This window comes from Bos taurus, chromosome 18 (genome assembly GCF_002263795.3).
Source record: "Bos taurus isolate L1 Dominette 01449 registration number 42190680 breed Hereford chromosome 18, ARS-UCD2.0, whole genome shotgun sequence".
Lineage (NCBI taxonomy): Eukaryota > Metazoa > Chordata > Mammalia > Artiodactyla > Bovidae > Bos > Bos taurus.
In genome coordinates, this window is record NC_037345.1 from 25,492,733 (window position 1) to 25,498,760 (window position 6,028).

Below are 6,028 nucleotides of genomic sequence, written 5' to 3' on the forward strand. Positions count from 1 at the left end.
TCAGGAGCATTGAAAGAGGTAGTAGAGGCAGAATGCTTGGTGTGGCTTTTTTCTAACCCTTCCCCTTAGCTTGATAGCTCCCTCAGTTTACCCCTTGGGGATTGGGCGATCAGATTAATTTTATCTGATAAGGGACTCCCACCAGACAAATTCCCAAGGAATTTTGTTACACTCCTAACTCCAGCTTATCAACCCAGGGAGTGGGTTGGTGGGGAGTGGGTGGTGGTCCAAGAGCAGACAAAGGTGCTTTGCTCTCTCAGTGCTACTGCTCAAAACCCATTCCATCCTGGAATTAAGATACCTTGGGCAACTGGGCAACTGGGTGGGTGACCAGGTGGAGGTTTCTGAGATGCGATGGACAGCAGAGACAACCGAGTGTGGCTGGGTGGGGTGGTGCAGAAAGGCAGGGATGGGTCTCGGACAGAGACTCCCACCCCAGTATGCACAAGTGCACTCACTCTTCCTGCCCGGACAACTGGTCTCCCACACAGATACGGTGGTGGGAGTCCTTGGACAAAGGTGGACAAACAGCAATACCGCTGGATCCCAAAGCCCATGCCGGGGCTTGACAAGTGTCCTTTCTAACTCCTACAGCACCCCATATGACATACGTGGCAACTGAGGCTCAGGTAGGTGGTGCTTAGTTAGTGGTATAGGTGAATCCACATCTCATTGACTGCTTTCTTTTTTTAAAAAATTATTTTATTTGTTCATTTTTGGCTGTGCTGGGTCTTCATTGCTGGGTGGCCTCTTCTGTATTTGCTGGGAGAAGGGGCTACTCTTGATTGTGCTGCTCGGGCTTCTCACTGTGGCGGCTTCTCTTGTTGTGAACACAGGCTCTAGATGTGAGGGCTCAGTAGTTGCAATGCACGGGCTTAGTTGCCCCACACGTGGGATCTTCCCAGACCAGGGACTGAACCCGTGTCTTCTACATTAGCAGATGGATTCTTTACCACTGAGCCACCCAGGAAGCCCCTTGACTGCTTTCTTATTATAACGGAGGTTAATGTGTGAAAGTCACTCAGTCTTTGCAACCCTGTGGACTGTATAGCCCTTGGAATTCTCCAGGCCAGCATACTGGAGAGGGTAGCCTTTCCCTTCTCCAGGGGATCTTCCCAACTCAGGGATCGAACCTAGGTCTCCAACATTGCAGGCGGATTCTTTACCAGCTGAGCCACCAGGGAAGGATTATGACCCTATCACAATAACCTGGAGATTCCAAGGACACAGTTGCTGGGTGCCCTTGCATACACCACTTGGCTCTCTGGACCTCAGTTTAATTCATCTGTGTAAAGAGGTCCCCAAATCTGACTGGCCTAAGTTAGAGCATCAAGTTATCAAGTCAGGTGCTGGAGGAGAAAGTCTTGAGTGATCGAAAAGGAAGAGGGCTTGGCGACAGTGGTCACACCATTATTATCTTACACTCCCCCGCTGCCCTCTGCCCCCGAACATGCACAGAGCCTCTGCTTTGAACTGGGCCCAGATCTGGGCTGAGGGCTGTTAGCCGAGAGTACCTGGTCTTTGGAGCTGTCTGGATTCGAATCCTGGCTCTGTGATTTACTGGCTGGTTCCTTCCCTCTCTGGGCCTCGGTTTCCTCATCTTGCCATTGTCCACTTCTGGAGGTGATGCTTGTGCTTTGAATGATACTCACACTCCTTTCCTGGGGAAGGCGGGTGGGAGAAGGAGATTTCCACAGGCGGGGCCCCGGCCTTCAGAGCTTGAGGTCCTCGTGCGAGCAGACCGCTGCAGTCACTGAGGAGCTGTCAACCTGTCTGACCGCGCCATCGGCACTCCGGCCGTGGGGCAGATATGGAGAGGACGCTGTGGAAGCCAGTGGGGGCAGAAAAGAGGGGCCTGTCAGGACTTTATCCTGGAGCAACAGGGCCGTGAGACCAAGGCCGCTGGGGAATGTACTTAAGGGCATGTCTGAACCTCCCCCACCCACGGGTCAGGATGTAGAACAAGACTTTATCTGTCCAGCAGTGGCGAGCCATGGCTAGTTCTTTTTTTAAAAAAATAATTTTATTTATTTATTTTTGGCTGCGCTGGGTCTTCATTGCTGCTCTGGCCTTTCTCTAGTTGTGGACTTAGAAGTCGTGGCTCCTGGGCTCTAGAGCACAGGCTCAGCAGTTGTAGAGCAGGGGCTTAGTTGCTCCGTGGCGTGTGGGATCTTCCCAGGTCAGGGATTGAACCTCTGTCTCCTCCATTGGCAGCAAATTCCCTCCCACTCATTGAACCCCATGGCTAGTTCGTGAGTTGGGGCGGTGGGCCCAGGATGTGCCTCTCTGACGTGGGGGGAGCCTGGGAAATGAGAAAGGCTGAGAAAGGCTTCACATTTACACCTCTCCTGGCCCCCTCCCAGAGCAGGAGAGGGGAGTCTGAGCACCATGGAGACCACTCCTGTGCAGCTGGGTCTGTAGGGCTGGTGGGGAGCTGGGAGGCTTTCCAGGGAGCCCTTGATCCATTGGGAGGCACCCGCCTGGGGCCTGGGAGGCAGCTGGCTGCTTGCAACCCTACAATTAGTAGACAGAGGAGTTGAGTGGTGGTGGGGGAGGTGGGGAGCGGGCTGAGAGCTGCAGCTGGTTCCTGGGCGCTGTCTCTGTCTCCGTCTCAGCACCCACTGTCCCAGAGGGGTGTCCAGGATGGCTGGTGGGCCCCCACGCCAACCGGGAGCTAGGGTCTCGGGAGGGGATGGAGAGCATAAGGAGAGCCAGAAAAATAACACCAACAGTGAAGCCATCTTCTGTTGGGAGAATCCAGCTGCTACTGTCTGCCTTTCACAGATAAGGAAACGAAAGCCCAGAGAGGGGCAGGAGCTGGCCAGAAGACACACAGCCAAACAGAAAGCAGCGGGATCCGGAACTCAAGCTTGCCTGGAGGACTGGGAGGTGGGGACTCACTCCTGGGCATAAATCTCAAGGCAGGGACCCCTAGAGGCTGCCTGGTTGGGGCAACACAAACTTGATTGGAAATCAAGGGGAGGACAGATGCCAGGGCCCCCAGCCTCACGCTGCAGGGGGAGGAGGGGCCGGGCAGGGCAGTGTCTGGCCCGTCAGGTTCTGCAGCTTGTCCGGGCACTCCAGGTCTGTGAGAAGAGGCCCTGGCACTGCTGCCCCTGGGTTGCTGCAGCTTTCAGTGACTGGGAGACTTCTCAGCTGACCAGTAGAAAGTCTTCTAAGACCAGTCCTGCGAGTATTGCAATGAAGCTGGAGTCGGAGTGGGGGGTGGGGGTGGGGGGAGCGGTGGTGGTGGTGGTTCTGGCTTCAACCTCTACCATCTCATTCATCCAGCCATCAATCCTTCCTTCTTTCCCTCTTTTAAAGATGCTCACTAGGCCCAAGGCACTGTGCTGACTGCCGGAAGGTTTCTCTGCCCTCCAGGAGCATCTGTTGGGGCGGAAGAAGCAAATACACAGCCCAAATGAACCAAGTAGACTGAGCTTTGAGAGGCTGGTGGGACTTTGAAGGGGAAGGGGCAAATCTGAATGGCAGGAAGGGGGTTCAACATTGCTGGAGCTGCAGGGTCTGTGGAGTGGGGTGGGGCTGCAGAGAGCAGGGGCTGTACCACGTGGGGCCTGGCCTTGGAGGGGTTGGGGAAGGTCATCATCAGGAGTGTGGGCTCTAGCTTCAGACTACCTGACCTGGAATGCCAGGGTCACCACTAAGTAGCTGTGTGGCTTTGGGATAGTTCCTCTTTTGTATGTGTGTGTGGTCTGAGAGCATGCTTTGTATGATCTGTTCCTTACCTGGTTCCTTTTTTTAAATAATTTCTAAAATTTTTTATTTTTTGGCTGTGCTGGGTCTTCATTGCTGCATGAGATTTTCTCTGGTTGCAGCGAACAAGGGCTGCTCTTTGTTGCTGCACAGGCTTCTCATTGCTGGGGCTTCTCTTGATGCAGAGCACGGGCTCCAGGGCACATGAGCTTCAGTAGTTGTGACATGTGGACGCAGCAGTTGCAGTTCCTGGGCTCTACAGTATGGGCTCAATGGTTGTGGTACATGGGTTTAGTTGCTCCGTGGCATGTGGAATCCTCCCAGACCAGGGATCGAACTCATGTCTACCGCATTGGCAGGTGGATGCTTTACCACTGAGCCACTAGGGGAGCCCCCTGGCTTTGGGACAGTGACTTGCTCCCTCTGAGTCCCTGCATCCTTGGTGTAAAGTGAGATGACGCTGGGATGCCCTGCCTCACAGGGTCGTGAATCACACGGTGTGGCTCAATACACGTTAACTGCCCTTGGCACTCCTGCGCATGGTGACAAGGAGCCTGCAGGAGTTCTGAGAGGGAGAGTGACATGTGAACTTGGCCTGGCTGTGCCTCACAGTCTTCAGCCACCACCCCAACTCGGTCACTCACTTTCCTCACTTGTTCAAAGAAAGAAGGGACGAGGCCAGGGGCAGGACACGTGCCTGCTTCTGGGGACCAGGTGGTGACAGAGGCGAGGAGGGTGCAGGGGAGGCTGCAGGGAGTGGTGGGAACTGTGGTTCGTGGGTGCCTGTGTGCCCCTCCAGGGAGCACCTACCTCTCACCTCCACCGCTGCGGCCACGCAGGAGTGTGAGCCCAGTGTGGTCTGACCTGCTGAGGTCTCAAGAGGGGGAAATCCACATTTTTTATGAGGAAACTTCCCATTATTAACATCAGCAATGCATTAAATATTGTTTTTCAAGCACGATGTGAGCCAAGTTGATGCTTCTGTTTGGTAGATGTTGCTGCCATGACCCCCAGAATGCAAGGGCTCTGAGCAAGCCCTTGCTCAGAGGCAGCACAAGTTCCAGGGCCAGAGAACCTTCCAGCCCTGTGTCTGTGGCTGCGCTTCCCTCCCAAGACTTCCCGGCTCCATTGTACATGGGAGGTGGGAGGCCAGACCCTCTCTTTTCTGAGGTTCTCAGGAGTGGCCCCGCCTGCAGACAGGGGCTGTAATGGGGCCCCTGCTCCACGCTATCTCTCCAGAGGTGCCAGGGAGTCTGGGGGAGCCCGTGGGGCTGGACGGTCTGCTCTGTGTCTGGGAATGGCAGGTCCGCCTGGCTGCCTGGGGGGACAGCTCTCAGGGCTGCTGTCTGTGAGTGCCTGGCTCCTGGCTCCCGGGGGTCAAAGGGCAGCGCTTTCAGCCTTTTCTGGGGCCCACTTCCTGTTTGGGAGAGAAAACAGCAAGACCCCCCCGCAGGAAATGTTCCTCTTCCCCCAGAGCCTTTTCTCTTTTCTGCTGGTTCTGGCTTGTGGGGAAAGGCCCATGTGGGGTTTCTCCCACTCCTCTCTCTCCCCCTTGGAGCCCAGGAGGGGACCTGGGGCATGACAGCAAACCCTACCTTGCCAGCATGGTCAGTTCAGTTTTGGCAACAGGGGACCTATTTATTATCCCCTGCGGGGCTCCTGGGCCTGCTTGGCGCCTCCTATCAGCCCCCAGGGCCTGTGGCAGCTGTGGGTCCTAGCACCATAGCCCCAAGGGTCCTCTAGACTGGGCCACAAGAGAGAAGTCCTTAACTGCAGCTGCCCACCCCAAGGCAGGGAGCCCCCCAACCTTGATCAATTGAATTTAACTTCTCTTGGGAGTTGGTGATGGACAGGGAGGCCTGGCGTGCTGCGATTCATGGGGTCACAAAGAGTCGGACACAACTGAGTGACTGAACTGAACTGAACTGAACTGGGTGCCAGGCCCTTGCTCTGAGCCCAGCCTCTCCGTGCTCACCTCTGAACACAGGGAACTCGCCTTGGCCTGTGGGCTAGGACAGTTCTGAGAGTGCCTGCTCCTGCAGAAAGCAGGCCCTGGTGCTAAGAGTTCATGTCAAACTCTCATCAAGGGCAGGTGACTCAAAACGCCCCCTCAACTTGCGAAGATTCAATAACGTATGCTACCATGCTTTGAATAACCTTTCCTACCAGATTCAATATACACTGGCTGGTTATAGAAGGTGTAGGAATTAAGAATCAAAAGATAAAATCTATAATGTCACTACCTAGAGCAGGGCTAGGAGAATGACGAAAGGATTACAGGTGTGTTCATACCCAGCTCTGGGTAAATGCCCAC